This window comes from Eumetopias jubatus, unplaced genomic scaffold, assembly GCF_037043125.1.
Source record: "Eumetopias jubatus isolate StellerSeaLion01/CBP00866 unplaced genomic scaffold, mEumJub1_p1.0 scaffold_9, whole genome shotgun sequence".
NCBI lineage: Eukaryota > Metazoa > Chordata > Mammalia > Carnivora > Otariidae > Eumetopias > Eumetopias jubatus.
Window position 1 is genome coordinate 27,615,655 of NW_028274815.1, and position 17,900 is coordinate 27,633,554.

The 17,900-nt window shown below is 39.2% G+C and overlaps 1 protein-coding gene across 4 annotated transcripts in view; it reads left to right on the top strand.

Annotated features, from left to right (window-relative positions):
* Positions 1-13,521: 13,521 nt before the first annotated feature.
* RASGRP3 (RAS guanyl releasing protein 3) overlaps positions 13,522-17,900 on the top strand; it is a 72,442-nt gene continuing 68,063 nt past the window's right edge. For all 4 annotated transcript variants that reach the window (XM_028117206.2, XM_028117202.2, XM_028117201.2 and 1 more), the window contains exon 1: positions 13,522-13,812. The gene's annotated coding sequence lies outside the window, so the exon portion shown is untranslated. The remainder of the gene's footprint in view (positions 13,813-17,900) is intronic.

Here is a 17,900-nt window from a genome sequence, read left to right on the forward strand (position 1 = left end):
TCTCCCCTCTAGTGTTTTGGAATTTTTGTCCTCTATTTCTTTTCTTGTAAGTGTTTGCACATAAAAGACATTATTTGATATAACTAAGTCTGATCCTAATGTCTTCGTATTGACTTCTTCTGAATAACACAAAGACCTTAGAAACCTTTCATTCCGAGCTCATTCTCACATCTGTCATCTTATTACTGCTGAAAATTTTAGCTCCACTTTTTTTCTCTTTTAAACAATTTTGTCAAGGTATAATTGACGTATAACAAAAGGTGCATATTGCAAGTATACAGTTTGATGTCCTGACTTACGTAGATATCCAGGAAGCTGTCACCACCATCAAGATCATAAACAGTCACTTAAAAAATAAAACAGATCAGGGTCACACTCGAGCATAACCGGTTGCATGTTACCAAGGTCCGCTTGCTTTCTGTAACCTCGTTTTATGTAAGAAGTTCTGTAAGAAGAATTAACTGAGATAATCACCATTCATCAAAGCCCACTAGGCCTTGTGCCAGTGCTTTATGGTAATTAGTTCTCACTGTATTCTTCATTGTCTTCAATTTTTAATTATAAAAACAGCACAGGTTTATTATAAATAAATGTACTCAATATCAAAAATGAACAGTGTAAAAAAGGAAAGACTCGCAACTCTTGCGACCCTCTTGTTTTCTTCAGAGTGGATATATGTTTATTGATTGCTATCATTATAGATATCTTCTGTGCTTTCAAAAGCATACATGATTGTGATAAAAATGGAGCTAAAAACAGTTTTTTTGGCTTAAAACAATTATCATTGATACAAAATCATTGATACAAAACAAAAATCAGTGATTTTTGCAGCTTGCTTTTTCCACTTCTTACGGCAAAGCTGTCTTCCCATTTAATCCTATTCATGGCTGCATGATATATATGGCATTGAATTACTGCCCCGTGATGATTTTGACCAATCTCCCTTTCTTTTTAGGTTATTTTCCCCTTTTTTGTTGTGATTACACATGTCTCACTGAGCTTGTCTTAACATTTATTTTTGTGCCCTTGTTGAATATTTTTATAGGATAGAATCCTGAAATACAGCCCATTATCCCCAGCCCATATGGCCACCTTTTGAGTTGGGTATTATCATTTCCTTTTTACAATTGAAGACTTTTCTACTTAAAGGGTTAAGCTTACTCAGCTGGTGAGTGGATGATGAGAGAATGAGAATCCTGACTTCCCAATGCCCCAGTCATCCCCAACATCTCAACACTCAACATGCTGCCTCTCCTACTAGTTTGGAAAAATGGTTAAAAGAGAAAAAGGTTATTAATGTTGGAATCGTCGGGAGGATTAGTGGGGATTTTCAGCTAATGGTAGTCCTGTGGAATTAGAATGCAGGACGTATTTCAAGCAATTTGTATTTTCACCTGGCCCTTCAGCTAAGGACGCTAATGTGAGCCCTGAGGGGCTATTTTTAGCAGGTTACTTTAAGCCCCGGGGGAGGGGGGGGCATTGTGAAATAGCCTGTCCATCACAGGCCACAAGGAATTGCTTACCCACTTTTTTGTTCCGAAGGAAAGGACACAGACCATCTGGGCCAGTAAGTTGGGTCCAAAATCGGACTCATGTTTATTTTACTTAATAAATGTGCTCTTGAATAATATGAATTGAATTTTGGTTGGTTGAATGCCATTTTCAGTGCACCAGGGGTGAACACATCTCTTGTAATCCTGCAATGAGTGGCTTTCTAAAACAAAGAATGCTTTGGTAATGTGAACAAATTTCCCTGAATTTATGTTGACTGTAACTTATTTTTTCTTAAAGCAGGGAACCTTATGCTTGGTCACTTGTGTCTTAAGAGTGTGTTGGTTGCTCTAACCATATCAGTTGGAATATATATGCTGTGAAAAGTATAGAAAAGTGTTGCCCAACTTCTCACTCCAAAGTCCCAAACCAAATGACGTGGCAAAACCATATAATTTTGAAGAGGTGGTTTTAGAAAACCAGCCCCCACCAGGAGGAGTGGAGCTGTAGACAGTGGGTACTCCTATCCTTGTGTTTGAACTGTGGGCCCCATTCCTGTCTCATGGGGATGGCATGGGGAAGAGCGGGCTCTTCAGTTACTAAGGCCACAGTCCAGGGAATAAAATTGAAACAAGTGAGTTTTTGACTGACCCTTTTTCGCACTAACACCATTGCATTCTTTGAAAGTACAGTGGATCATTTTTAGTCCAACATTAACATTTTTGTTCTTCATAACATATCAGTTCACATTCACTTGTAATTTTTAAAAATTAATCAGCATTTATTCTACAACTGGAATGACCTTTAGAGTTTATGGAATTTTTGGTGTGTGAAGATACTAAAGACTAGCTGGAGGGAAATAGGCTCCAACTTTTGACTTTGACACATTTTGAGTCGATTTGATTAAAACATTTGGTTTTAAAAACTATTATTACTTGCCAATATCTTCAATATAATTGACTTAGTTAATATACCTGATGGGACATAATTCTGAAAGGAATTTTTAATGCATCTCATATTAAAATCTTGTTGACATTTTTCAGTCTTCTTAAGGCCATGGATGTTTGCATTGATTTTAAGTTAGTTTTGGGAAAATAACTGAGAATGTATAGTAAAATGAATAATTCTGCAAACCCAATAATCCCAGTTTTGGATATCTATACTATGGAATTAAAAACACCAGAAACTAAAGGTATATGGGCAAGGATGTTTAGTGCAATACTGTTTATACTAGCACAAAACTCGGAGCATGTGGAATGTTCATTAATAGGGTGAATAAAGTATGATATAACTACACTGTGGTGAAGTATACAACTATTAAAAAGTGTAAGTTAAATCTGTATTATTGACCTTGGAGCCAATATACATGATCATAACACTTTAAGGGGAAAAGTCAAATACAGATTTTTTAATGGAAAAAATAGAACTCCGTATATGTATGTATGTATGAGATACATTTTTCATAGGTGTATGTTATCTTGGCAAGATGGGTGTGGATAGGACAGAGAGGTTACTAAATTTTTCTTTATGTCTATCTCTGTATCATTTGATTTGCTACAGTGAACATTATTGCTTTTTAAACTTAAATATTTTATAAAGTAAAAAAGAAACGGAGTCCTGCTTTCCCTATTTTGCAAAAGGAAACAAGACTATTCTTCCATGTGATAATGTAGTTATTCTGACCATTAGATATAAATTTAAAAAGAATTTATAGGCATTCAAATACCTATCAAAGCCTCATCATGTAGGCTGGTATTTTTCAGTTGTTTTAGCCCGCATTCCCCTGCATTGATTTCTCACCACCATGTGTTTATCTCCACCAGCCAAGAAGCTTTGCAGAGTTCTTACTTCCTATGGTTATATTAAAGAAACAACACCCACTCTCAGTTCTGGCCCCTCCCCTCCACCTGCCCAATTTGAGAGTTTGAACACAGCATACATTGATCCACTGCTTTTCACTAAAAGGAATGGCAATACAAAACAAGCCCTGAGAACAGAAACTTCTTGTTTAATTAAAACATGAAGGAAAACTGGAAATTTTCCTACCACATTTTTATGTGCTTCTAAAAGTGCTTTCTTAGTTTACCCCCTCTGATGCACAAATCAGAAAATCTGGTTGTAGTAATACTAGATCCTCATTACTCAATGGGTTCCTGCTCTGTCTGTGGTTACCTTTGTGTTCTCCCAGGCAGTCATGATGAAGAATCTCTCATCCAAAGGCTTTCTAGACACAAATGTTCTAAGTAACCCCAAGACTGCAGCCAAAAGTTTGAGCAAACACAGTGTAAATAAATCATGGCAATGTTTGATGAAGTGTGTGATAAAGGTAATGATACTTGAGGAAAGGATATGGAAATGAGGTTAGACTCTCAATCCTCACAGATTTATAACCTAGAGGTGGTTTTGGTTGGATTAAAATGTGAGCAAGTAGTTTGGCACAAAGGACTGGAAGACAGGACTTGCAGTCAGCTAGCTGTTTTTGGATATTGTGATAGCCAAAGTGAAGAGCTGAAGTGATTATGTAGAACACTGATGTTTAGAATTACAGGTTTCCCCAGCTATTCAAAAGTAGAGCATTCCTATGAAATGAAACCTTTTGTAAGTCAAAATAGCATAAAGCAATGAAGCAATTAATTTATTTATATTAATAATTTATTATTAATTTATATGAAAATTTTTTTGAGCGTGCTCACACTCCAAAAATAACCTCTTGGGCTTTTCTGATATCACATCTTACTAATGGGTGCACAAAATAAATCGACGAAAAGCACAGATGCTCACACCTGTTCAAAGCAATGGTGGCTTGATACTGAGATGCTGAGTGTAGTTCCCCGGAAAGGAACGTGGTGGCGCCACACTCTCCGCCGGGGGTGCCACACTCGTGGCTCTGGGGTGCGCCCTGCCTCTATGAGGGCTCACTGCCAAATGCTGAACACTGTTTTCGCTTTTCACCTTTCTTTGGATTCCTGTTGGTTAGCAAAAACTGGTGCTAATGCAGCTCTTTTATTGTAAAAGTGAAGTAGCATAACTTGAACTTTCAGAAGGCAGAAAATCCATTTTTCTTCATGCACAATTTTAGCGGATGGATTTAGTATCAAAATAAGATGTCTATTTGATAATTACAACCGTGGTGTAAAAATTCCCTCCTTCATTCAGAAAGTGTACACTGAGCATCATCTTCCAGCAAAGACTAGTGGGCTATGGGATGAGCCCAGGACAGTTGAGTAGACTCAGAGAGCGGAGCCGCAGTGGGAGGATGGGGAGAGTAAGGCAGGAGGGGCTCACATTCTCATCTGAGAAAAAGAGGATTTGGAGCTTCTAACGGCACTTTTCCTATGATTCCTGCAAAGATCAAACTGTGCCCATCTCATGCATTTAGCTATCACACATTTCGAGAAAAAAAATTTTAATATTTTCTTTGCCTCATTTTCCCTGAATCAGCTTTGTATTTTCTCCTTTGAAACAGCAATGATGCTGAAACTTGAATAGAAAGGAAATTATAAATCTGAAATTCCCCTTCTATTATTTTCTGCACACTAAATGATTCTCAGAAAAATGCACAGAGGCAGCCTTAGGAAGTTGTTTTTTTTTTTTTTCCTCTAAGCAACTTTTTCAAGAACTAAAACAATTCTGAGGGGGCACCTGGGTGGCTCACTGGGTTGAGCAGCCAGCTCTTGATTTCGGCTCAGGTCATGGTCTCAGGGTCTTGGGATCTAGTCTGCCTCAGGCTCTATGATCAGCAGGGAGTGTGCTTGAGAGTCTCTCTCTCCCGCCTCCCTTTGCCTCTCCCCCAACGTGTGCACTCTCTCTCAAATAAATAAATAAATCTAATAAACGAAAAAAAGAACTAAATTCTGAAAGCAGCAGTGGTATGTTGGAAGATTTAGATTCAGATTAATTTGACCACTGGTCTGTGGCTTATAGGGGTAAGATCTTCAAAGATTAATGAAAGTTGCTGTCAAATCAGGGTTTAGAAATAAAACTACTGGAAAAATTTATTATGTAAGTAATTATGCTAAGTGAGGTGATTTGTGTCATGGATGCTAACTTTTCCTTCTCATGTTTACTGAATCCAGGTTCGGCTAGAAACCTAGCCTAGTCTAAGAAGCTGATTAGATGGAAAAAAATCTGCCGTAAAGGTAAATTTAAATGAATTAGATTAAGTAAATGCAATGACACTATTATGTAATGTGTTTTTAAAAAACAAATGCAATTTGACAAAAAGGAAAAAAGAAAAGAGATAAAATATAAGAATAAGAAAGAGACCAAAAGAGGAAGTCCATTTTTAAACTGGACTGATTTGCCCAGAAGTTTGGGGATTTCTCCAGAGATGCTGAAGAAAGGGGGCAGGGCTCCCAGACAGGGTGTGGGAGCAGCTTCTGCAGAGGCTCCCTCTGATAGAGGCTGTCCTCCTGATTCAGTCTCCGTTTTATTTTTATACAGCCCATCTCCAGTTTATGAGTGGCTTGTGTCAAAAGGTTCACTTGTAAATCAGTAAGTTACAACTGCTGTTGTAATGCCAATAATTAGACCCTAAAGTGCACCACGGTTGACTTGGCTGTTATGCATGAGTGTGAGCAGGTTTAATTAGAGAAAGACAAGCAAGTCTATGAAAATTTCTATGCATACTAACCCATTTGGCTGGGTGGAAACAGTAAATGTGGAAGGTTTGGAGCAGAGAGACCTGGGTCTGTTTGCGTCTGTATCTCTCTCTTTCTCTTTCTCTGCTGCTTACTAGCTGTGGGCAGGCTAGTTAATCTCATTAAAGGTCATCATCAGAGTAAAATAATAGCATCTCCTGAGGGCATTGTTGTGAGAATTAAATGAGTATTTTGCACAGATGTTAGCTTGTTATATATTACTATATAGGTATGTTACAATATTAATGGATGCTAATTGTTATGATACATGATAATTATAATTCCTTATATATGGCTTTCTGCATGTTGCATTTTCTCCAAGAAAGATTGTAAACTTTGAGAGCAGAGAGTTTTGTCACGCGCTTTGGTGAATCCTTAAATGCAATGTACTTTGAACACAGACGCTATATTTTTCCATTTGTTGACAATGGTTTGCTTTGTTCAAGGGCTTTAGAGATTAAAAACTCCACTCTCTGATTTTTTCACAATTTTTTCTCTGTTACAGGCATGTGGCTAGCACAACTCTTAACGATAACCGTGTCTAGGGGGTTATTTTGGCTCAAGGGGAAGAATAGGGGAAGAACAAGAACGGGAGAGAAAATCCCTCGTGATACTTAGACAAATGTCGGAAGGAAAAAGAAAGAAGTGTATGTATCTGAGAAAGGGATGACCCAGTAGAAATAAGAAAGTAATGTGTGAAAGGTCCACTGAAAGGAAAGGGAGGTGGGAGTGGGGATGCAGTATGGCGTTAGTACCTCAAATTGACCAGCAGGTGGTGTGTCACCAATTTGGAGGAGGAATTTGGCACAAGGTGGAATGATAGATGGGCAGCTTCACCAGGGGGCACTTGGCAGATTAGGCTCCTGCTCTCTGACCATGTGTGCACAGGATGGAAACCATCTGGGAAATTCTACTTAAGGGAATATCTGGGGTAGGCATAAAGGCCCATCAGGGCATCTCTCAACCCAAGGTGCTCAAGCAAGACCATGCTTCTTTCCTCTTCCGGCATCCTCTGAACCTGGTCGTGCCACCACTTTCAGTGACTTGCTATCCAATATTGGGTCCAGGAACAGAAGGGTAGAGAACTGAAACTTAGGAAGAAGTGTCTGACCTTATTAATGGATGGTGAGACTTTGCTGCTCAGGGTCCTTTATTCTTGATCACATTTCTTACGGCTTTCTCCTCTTTGTGTAGATGATTAGAGCCCTTAAGTATGCTGGTAGGTCTCTTTATATAAAAAAGATCTCATTTACAAATGAACAACTGATACACATTTATGACATGGCAACAGTAGGAAAAAAGTGATAAGCATAAAGAGGGGGGAAACACTGACCCCAACTCCCAAAGATAACTGCTATTAAAAATTTGATGCACAGTTGACCTTTGAACAACATGGGTTTGAACTGCACAGGTCCACTTACAAGTGGTTTTTTTTTTTTATAAATACAGTACTGTAAATGTATTTTCTTAATATTTATTTTCACTAACTTACTTTATTATAAGACTACAGCATATAATACATATAACATACAAAATACGTGATGATCGTCTGTTTGTGTTATGGAAAAGGCTCAGTCAACAGAAGGCTCTTAGTCATTAAGGGTTAGGGAGTCAAAAGTTACACAAGGATTTTTAGTTGTGTGGGGGTCAGGGCCCCTAACCCTGTGTGTTTCAAGTGTCAACTATATAATGTTTCTGACTTTTACATATGTTCACATGTCTTCCTAGAAAAATGAGATCATACTAAATAAACTGTTTTATAACTTGTGTTTTCCACTTAATATATGCTGAATATTTTTCCATGTTAATATACTTCAACAACATTATGGTGATTGCATAGTACTAAGTCTTATGAATATATAATAATTTATTCAACTACTTTTGGTACATAGACTGTTTCTAATTTTTCACTAGTATACACAGTGCTGTGAGAAACATTCCTGCACATATGAAAATCCATATTATTTCCTTGGGATATATTTCTAGGAGAGGAACTGAAGAATTAAAGGGTCTACATATTTTAAAAAGCTTTTGCTACATATCACAGAATTATCTTTCTTACACATGGTACCAATTTATACTCTTGGCAGCAGAGTATAAAGGTGCCATTTTCCAAAACCTCCTGCCAACAACATTGGGGATTATCAGTTTTTATCTTTGTCAAGTTTAGAGGTAATACATGGTATCCTATCATTGTTTAATTTGTACTCATTTTTAAGAAGATGGATTTTTTTTTATATGTGTGTAAATGGTCATTTATATTTCTTTACTTGTAAAGTCTTTATTATATTCTTTGCCTAGTTGTTAATGATAAAGACTGTTTATATGTTAAGGCTATTAACCTTTTACTTTACAGGTTTCATTTTTTAATCTCATTCTGTCATTTGTGGTTTAATTTTGTTTATGGTGGGGTTATTTTTGACATACATAAACTTTACTTTTTACTTATTTAAAATATTTAAAACATTCTTAAATGGTTTCTGCTTTTGTGATCATAATTAAAATAATTTTCATGATAAAATCATTTAATCATGATTAAAATAATTTTAAGATTATAAAAACAATCACATGATTTTCTTCAAGTTCATGTGTGGTCTTATTTTCACCATTCAGCTCTTTTGTCCGCTAGGCATTTATTTTGTGTATGGTATGAGGTAATTGATTTTATTTTTGTGAGGTAATAATTGATTTTTCTTTTTTAAAGATTTTATTTATTTGACAGAGAGAGACGCAGTGAGAGAGGGAACACAAGCAGGGGGAGTGGGAGAGGGAGAAGCAGGCTTCCCGCTGAGCAGGGAGCCGGATGTGGGGCTCGATCCCAGGACCCTGGGATCATGACTTGAGCCAAAGGCAGACGCTTAATGACTGAGCCACCCAGGTGCCCCTGATTTTTCTTTTATTTTAATAATTGGTGATATTTTATTTTATTTTTCCTCATACTTAACTATTCAACCAGTCATTAAATAATCCATTCCTTTCCCACTGAGTTTAAATATCATATTTAACAAATAAACATTTTAATATAGTACTTGTTTTTATATTTCTGGCTTTCTGTTCTGCTCCATTGGTCTGCCTCTTTTGGCACCAGAATCAAACTTTTAATTCTTAATGTTTTCATCCTATTTAATACCTCATACCCCCCACCCACTTTGTTGTTTTCTAAAATTTTCTTTACCATTCTCAGTTTCTTTTTTTCACATCAACTTCAGAATTTTTTTTTTTTTGGACCGGTTTTTTAAAATCTCTGGCACTTTAATCAAAATTTAATTATATTTATAAATTAAACAGAGGAGAATGGACATCCTGACAATGTTGAGTCTTCCAGTCCTGGAAAATCATAGAATGCTCCATTTATTGAAATATTTCCTATTTTCTCAGTAGAGTTTTATAAATTTCTTTATATTTTCTTCACTTTTCTTGTCTTTCCTAGAAATTTTGCTATTACTGTTGCCATTCTGAATGCGATTTTTTTTCCATGATTTTTCTAACAGTTTTAGGCTGTTATGTGGGAAACCCAATTAATTTTATTTTGTGATTGTTCACTGACATTTCTAATTATTTAAAACATCTTTTAAAAGTTAATTCTACTAAGTAAATGATTATAACATATGCAAGTTGGATAATTTGGTCTCTTGCTTTCTCATAATTCTTCTTTACTTTTTGTTTGTTTGGTTTTCATTTTCTTGTCTGGTTGCGAGGGCTCGAATGTCCAGAACAGCACTGTGTGATGGTACTGACGATGGGCACCCTTTCTCTGTTTCTCATTTTAATGTTAATATCTCTACTACTGCACCATTAGGTATGACACTTGTGTTTGGTTTGGGATAAGCTTTATCATGACAAGAAAAATTCTCCTAACTCCATTTTATTAATTTAAAAAATTGATATTGAATTTTATCAGAAGACTTTTCAAGAGTACCTCTTATGCTAATTCAAAGGCTTTTTTCCATCATGTCATCATACTAATGCATTCCTTAATATTCAGAGTTTTTTATGTCTCTTGGGTAAACTGTGTTTATTTGTGAGGTTAGTTTGTGGTTTCCATTATTATGCTTTATCAGTTTGTTTGTTTGTTTGTTTTTATGTCTGGGATATTATGTTAGGTTTCTGTTACTTTTGTCCATTTGAACATTTTATACAGCCTGGGAATTATCTGTGGCTTGAAACTCAGGGAGAACTTGATTGTGTAAGTAATTTGGACTAAAAACTTTTTTGGAAACAATTTCTTAATAACTGACATTTTTCCATGATTATCGATCTGTTGTTTTTCAACTTCTTAGGTCAGTTTGCTTCTAATTAACTCTTTTGGCTCTACCTATGGTATTGGATATGTGGTATTCTCATTACTGAACCTTTCTAAGCATTCTGTGATTGCCTTTTTGATTTCTTTCCAATCAATGATTTTCTTAAAGAAGAGTCATAAAAATTTTCCAAGAGCTTGGCTCTTTTTTGACTTACATTTTGCAATTATTTTATAGTTATATTACAATATGGTCATAGAATGTGGTGAAAATAATTTCTTTGAGGGGGACATTACTTAAGATTTTTTTGGTGGCCTAATATAAAATCAGTTTCTGTAAACTTTTCTTGTATCTTTTCTGTGAAGAATAAACAGAAGATCTTTCTCTTTAATCATTCATTTACTCATTCAGCATTGTTTCCGCTGCGTGTCTCCTACAGGTCAGACATTGTATTAGGCACTGCAGGATATAAAATGAATAAGTCACAGACTTTCTTTAAGGTCGTCAAAGTTTGGATGGGACATAGACACATTAAGACCTAATTATAACACAGAGTAAGAAATGCAACAGTAACAGAATGTACAAAAGAAGGATTTAAGCCCTGTCCTAGGTTCTGGGAATACAAAGATGCCTAAGATTCTACCATGGTTTTTGAGAGGCCTTCAGTACAAAAGTGTAAAAATAAAATAAAATAAAATAAAATAAAAAATAAAATAAAATAAATAAATAAATAAAATAAAATAAAATATAAAATAAAATAAAATAAAGAGGTCAGAGACAGACTTTTGGAGGCAAGACATCTAATCAGGAAACTACTGTAGTCATTCAGTAATAAATTAAGATATATGAGAGCTGTTAGAAAACAGGAAGAACAGAGAGGATTTTTACATGTGAGAGCAGCAGGTATTAGAAGAGTCCACACAGGAGGCTGAAGGAGGTAGGAATGAATTTTTACAGAAGCCAAAAGAGAACACAATAAGGAGTGCATGGTTAGTTAGGTCAAGTGCAGCCTAGAGGTCAAGTAAGATAAAAGCAAAAACGTGTCCAATAGCATTGGTCTTTGGTGACTTGGGGAAAGTAGGTTCAGTGAAGTTGGGGGAAGAGCCAGAATGGAAGCAGGCCTCAATGTGAATGGGATGTGAAGATGATGGACGCAAGAAGTGTTTCTCCAGAAGCTCACCTGTGAAGGGAATGAGTAGGTTAGGGCAGTAATTAATGGAGCAAAGGATCAAAAAGGCTTGTTTTTAGGACATAAAAATCATGTCAGCATATTTAGATAATGAGGAGGATGAGTAGACAGGGAGAGAAGGCGTGATTGTTGGCAAAGAATCCTGAAGAGGGGGGAGTCCCAAGGTGAGACAGAAAGCCCCGGGGGTGGATGGCCTTCGGCGGAGGAGGGTATTTCTTTCGGAGTTGAAGGCGAAAATTGGTACCTATAGGTGTCTGGGGCAGAAAGGGGGGATTTCCCCATTTCTTTCCGAGGCTAGAAGAGTGCCTTTGTGGAACCTCAGTGACAGCCCTGGACACTGTCAGAAGTGTCCAGGATCTTGGTCTGTGTTGACAGTTCACTTATGGTTTGGATCCATCCCTTCCTCTTTCCCAACAGAATGAGAGAATTTCTATGCTTACCTTTCCTGAGGCTGTTTTTTTAATTGGTCATTGAAGGGTTTCCAGAAGCCTCTGCCTCATTAACTATATGGTATGCAATGGATCATCAGAATAATTAACACCACCAGTTGCAAATAAAGTGATTGATGGATGCCATAAGATCACAAGTTTCCATTACTCTAAGTGCAAAGTATAAATAAATCAAAATAACATTTCGAATCTTCAGTAGGCCTCCTTTTCTGTTTGATTAATGATTGTCATATGAGGAAAAAGGGTTATGAAGTTGACATATTTTAGCACATTGTATTTTAATATCTGTAGTTCCTTTGTATTACTAACTCTGAACAAAAGGGATATGTTTTGAAGCTTGCAAAAAATTTTTCTATTTACACTTCGGTCACTCACATGTTGGTAACAAATTAGTCCCCTGAAAGAATGGCAAGAATGAGGGGGTTTTTTTTGTTTGTTTGTTTTGGTTATTCTGGAAAAACTCTATCCTTTGTATGGAGGGAAACTTCTGGTTTGATTAATTCTGTAAATAATTATGAGACAAAACCCAGATATGAAAGGTTGCCCACACAAGCTTCTCTGTTGAGTAAAATCTCACTTATTAAAAATCAAGGTTGACAGTTTAACAGGTTCATTATGGTGCAGAAATCCCCTGGGGCATTTTAACCTCTTAAAATCTTTTTTGGATATTCAGTTTGCCAGATGAGCTGCCTGCCTGTCCTATCTGCATTCTACCCTGCTTGGGCTCTGCTTTTAGCGTTACTCTTACTCTACCAAGAAGTCGGGTGCTATCCAAAGTCAAAGCGACCACAGGCTTTCCTTGGAGAGGGGGGAAAATCAGCTAAGGTGAGAAGTATGAATTCAACAAGGCACCCAGATGGTCTGCCACCTTTGTGAGCAGCACAGGAAACAGCAGGTTGGTTCCACTTCCTAGCACCAAAGGGGGCAGGCAGCACATCTGTAAAGTGGCTTGTAAATCTTGTGATCATTTCTGTTTCCACTCTGATTCCCTAGCTGATAATCTCAACGGCTCTGCTGTGCCCCCAAAATGTTGACACGATCCAACAGATAACTACAGTGTGCGGACGCTGGGTCTTAAGTTACCTGAAACTCATTTCCATTGGCTCTCTAGACGAAGCCGCATCTGATATTCTTCCTTAACCCCTCACCCATTAGCCCCTCAGCACCGCTTGGCACAGCAGCCCTGGCCTTTGAAATTAAACCTAAACATTCCGAGCTGGTTAGTCTGCCTTCCTCAGAACGGGCAGCCCAGTCTTACAGCTCTTCCCACAGCCCGGAGCCTGGATGCTAAGACGAAACTGAGACGGAGCAGCGCTCTGATGTCCTCCGGGGGCTCCGGCACGCAGCACGGTTTGCACCTGCAGCGCAGGGCTGTGCTTCCTTCTTGCTGGTCAAGAGCCCCAGTGAAAACCGGAGGGAGTTGAGGGAACATAGGGGCGGCTAGCCCCTCCCCCCCACGCCCCTTCCCCCTCCCCCACACGTATCAACTTTCCACTTGCCGTGACCTGCCCTTCAGGGTGACTTATCAGCTGTTTGGGGTTTGCCACTAAAAGAAAAATTGTGGAGTGTACTGCTCTGCGTGCAAATGAAACGGCTGAGCCAGCTTGCGAATTAGGAGAATAATGATCTTCAGGTTCTGACCTCCTGGCACGGCAGCAGGCAGCCGTATTTATCAGGAGGCGCATGTGACTGGGTAAGACACAGAGCCCAGCTTGAAGGAAACAGCTGCTCGAAGCATGCTCCGGCACTTGGCAGCCGGACAGGCAGGACGCTGATGTGAGCAGGACAGCAGAACCGCCCCAGTAAGTAACTGGAGAACTTTTGAGAGAGAGAGAGAGAGAGAGAGAGTGTGTGTGTGTGTGTGTGTGTGTGTTTTGCAAGGCACTGGCAATTTTTAATTTTGATTTTGATTTCCATTTGGCATTCAAGGAGGTATTTTATGTTATCTGTTGTTAATAGTCATTTGTATTACTAATTTTTTTTTTTTTTAAGAATCTGTCATTTGCAGCAACGTCGTATTCTAACTTTAAGGGTGAATGAGGCATATTGCTTGATTCCTACCTAGGAAGTAGCGAGTTGATTTCCTGGTGTCTGGGATTTTTATGGTCTGTGGTGTTTAGATTCAAAGCCAAGATTCAGGTTATGAAGTAGAGAGCTTATTAAAGTGACCTGATGACTGGGTTTGATTTTAATCGATTTTACCATTGAAATTTGAAAAAAAATAGTGTTTTGAGAAATGTGTATGTCTGACTTGACCAGTCAGCTTTGGAAACGATCTCATTTAACGAAGTATAACAATCTGCAATATAGGAAACTAACAAAATAATATTTAGATTTAGATGAGGAAGCATTTTTTAGATTTCAGGCATGCTTTCCAACTCAGTGGAGATATGTTTTATAGCTCTTTTCTTGAACAAGCTAATTCAACCTTGTTACTTTAAAGCTAAATTTTTTAGTCACCCCTGGTCTTCCTTACTTTAGAAAGGGAAAGTTAGTGTTTTGATGATGCTCAGTGTCTTTCTTCCTTGTTGATGACCTGAATTATAAAAGTGTTGCCTGTGGCTGGTTATCAGTTCTGGGGGCTTGATAGCTGGCTTCCAGCCAGGTAAAAGACCTGTTCTCCCTCAGGTTAATTCAGCTTACTGGAGCTTGCTCTCAGGAGAGCAGGACAGCAGGCCCCATGCTGGAATGGGGCTGTTGTTCAGGGACTTTTGTCCTTCTGTGGTAGTCACCAGCCAGAATGTTTAAGCAAGGAAAAGGGGAAAGGGAGAGGACAGAACCCGGAATCAATGAGGTAAACCTCTGGAAGTGACAGGCCTCTGAATCAGAGCCCTGGGGGAGATAACCAAACAAGTTCCTTTTTCTGGATTGCCTGGACATTAGGAAGGGGGGTGGGCAGGTTGTTTTGATTTGAATTCTTACCAAACAGTTATTTTGCTTGAGACAAGCACAGAGTATTCCAAAGTGTGTTTGTTTCCCGGGGTGACTGATGGATGGTCAGATACGCTCGGATTGTCCAGTTGTCTTGCAGTTTCTGCTCCCTGCCTGGAGGGAGCTCTGCTCTCCCTGCACCCCCTCCACTCCTGGAAGGTGGAGGATGGACTGAAAATGACCTGGAGCGCACTGGGCCTGCTGCAGTTCCCCTCGGTGCAGTTGGTCTCGAGTACCCCATCAGTCAAAGGTCTGGGGTGGATGCACTTTCAGACGCCCATCTGGAAAAGTGGCTAGTCTGGCACTGGGAAGTTTCTCCTCTTCTTTTCCTTAAAATGTAGAAGACTTGGAATGTTCAATGAGAGAAAAATATTTCTAACTCTTCCATTCCTTTTTATGCCATTTGTGTGAGGGCTTTGATTTAGCCCGTGGCCACGTGGCTCAGTGACTTCCCTGTTTGCCAGCAGGGCTGCCCACTGGGCCACTTTTTAAGGAGTTTGCTCATGGTTTAGTTTCACTTTTACTGCAGGCATAGTGGAAAAGAACTATCAGGTGAAATTATGTCTCCAGAATAAGAGAGACACCCACAATAAAATGGGGGAAGGGGTCTCATTGGCAGTCAAGTTATCCTTTGAATTACTCAGGTGCTGATTTTTTCAGGGCCCACAGATTATTTTGGAAAAACCTGATGATATCTTGAATATTAACAGCATAATGAATAATTATTTTACATGTTGATAGTATGTCTATAGAGTCAAAGACTTAGATCTGGACAGGAATTCTAGAATGTGCCATCTAGCACATTCATTTCAAAGTTGAGAAAATTGTAACATTTATCTGGGTCAAAGTGCTAGTTTGTTGCCGAGCCAGAAAAGAGGGCCCAAGCCTTGCGCTACTATTATTATATTATGATTATAACATTAACCCTAATAATTATAACTTATATTTACTATGCACGTACTCTGCCAAATGATGTGCTAAGCAAGTGTATTCATTTTCATATAATCTTCACAATACGTCTATGTATATATCATTATACCAGTTCTATAGATGGAGAAACTGAAGCTCAGGGCCCCCCCCTCCCCCTTAGCTGCTGGGCGGTACATGGCACAGACAGAAGTGGCTCCTGGATCTGACTCCAGAAACTGCACACATTAAAAAAAGAAAAGTGGAATTAAAAAAGAAAGAAAAGTGGAACACGTACACTAATCCCACAAGTTTAAACTTAAAAGCAAAACTTAATGAAATGCTTAACGGAATGCAAATGAGAATATTTCAGTGCCACACAGACACACACCGTGTGTGAAGGCTCTTGCGAACGCTCCCGGGCAGGAAGGGTGAGGTTTCCCCTTGTGACAGTCCAGGCCCAAGCTGTACAGGATCACTGACCTGCAGCGTGTTTTTCTCATTGAAAGCAGTTCAGGGATGGCTCTCCCATTGGGAGGAACAGCAAGTTTGAACTTTATCGTTAGCCTGGAGCACTCCACTGTCCCTGCCCTTTCTGGCCTTTTCCTCAGCTTTTCCTGTCACTCCTTTCCTTTGGAGGACAGCCACTCCATCCCTGCCCCACCCCCAAATAGCTGGCTTCGTGGTGATAACACTATTACCAGACCTGTTCATTGTTGTTCAACCTGGAAGGTTGGTTGTCTGAGTAGGTGGTTGTTATTCATGAATAGAAATAATGTAGTTCTTCCATCTGTTTGCTCCAGCTGTTCTGAGCCTGAGGGGAGGTCATAGGTGGGGGGAGGGGAGGGAATGAGGTGAGGGAGGAGAGGTGTGCTTTTCTCCGCTGACTGGGATGCTGTCTGCTCCAGCCTTTGCCCAGGTACACACTTCTCCCTGCACCTGTCGCAGATCTAAATACTGCCTGTCTTACTGTGGGCCATGAGCCTGAAGCTTCTCTGGGTCAACAGCCAGAGACCAAGCCCTTAAAGAAACGTAGCTCTTGGGGCGCCTGGGTGGCTTAGTCGGTTAAGCGTCTGCCTTCAGCTCAGGTCACGGTCCCAGGGTCCTGGGATGGAGCCCCACATCGGGCTCCCTGCTCAGCGGGGTGTCTGCTTCCCCCTCTGCCTGCCGTTCCCCCTGCTTGTGCTTTCTCTCTCTGTCAAGTAAGTGAATAAAATCTTAGAAAGAGGGGCGCCTGGGTGGCTCAGTTGGTTAAGCGACTGCCTTCGGCTCAGGTCATGATCCTGGAGTCCCGGGATCGAGTCCCACATCGGGCTCCCTGCTCGGCAGGGAGTCTGCTTCTCCCTCTGACCCTCTACCCTCTCGTGCTCTCTATCTCTCATTCTCTCTCTCTCAAATAAATAAATAAAATCTTTGAAAAAAAAATCTTAGAAAGAACGAAAGGAAGAACGAAAGAAAGAAAAGAAAGAAAGAAAGGTAGTTCTTGAACCCTTCTAAAAATTTTATTTGTTCTTCCATGTGGTTAAATGTCAAAATTAGGGCTGACAATGAGAAAGAGCACTGAGTGATACATATATAGCAGAAGGGTCCTGTGCTTAATCAGAAGGAAAATTAAGAGTGGAGACCAGTCATGGATGTCTTTGAGAAAGTTATCAGTGTGTTTTCAAGGCTGTTAATGGTAAGATCACACATTCTGAAGATCAAGCTACTTATAGCAAGAAAGGGGAATTTTTAATCTACTTGTCACCTACTGATGCTTCTAAAGCTAAGCCCAACGCCAGAGAAGTCAGCAAAAACAGTCTGCTAAACCAGAACCACTGGAAATTACCTCCAGTTCTTGCTGGGAATGGCTTATTTCCATGGCAGTCGGTGCTGTCCAGTGGGTTATTACAGAGACACAGGAGACAGATTCAAAATCACCGCAGAGTCCGTACGTTATACTCCAGAGCTGGTTTAAAGCAAAATAAAGTGTTTGGTTATTTTCTTAGGAGCTTTTAGGATGAGGAAACAAAATTTGTGATGCCGTTGTCGGTTGGCTTTGTTTCTTTGTTTT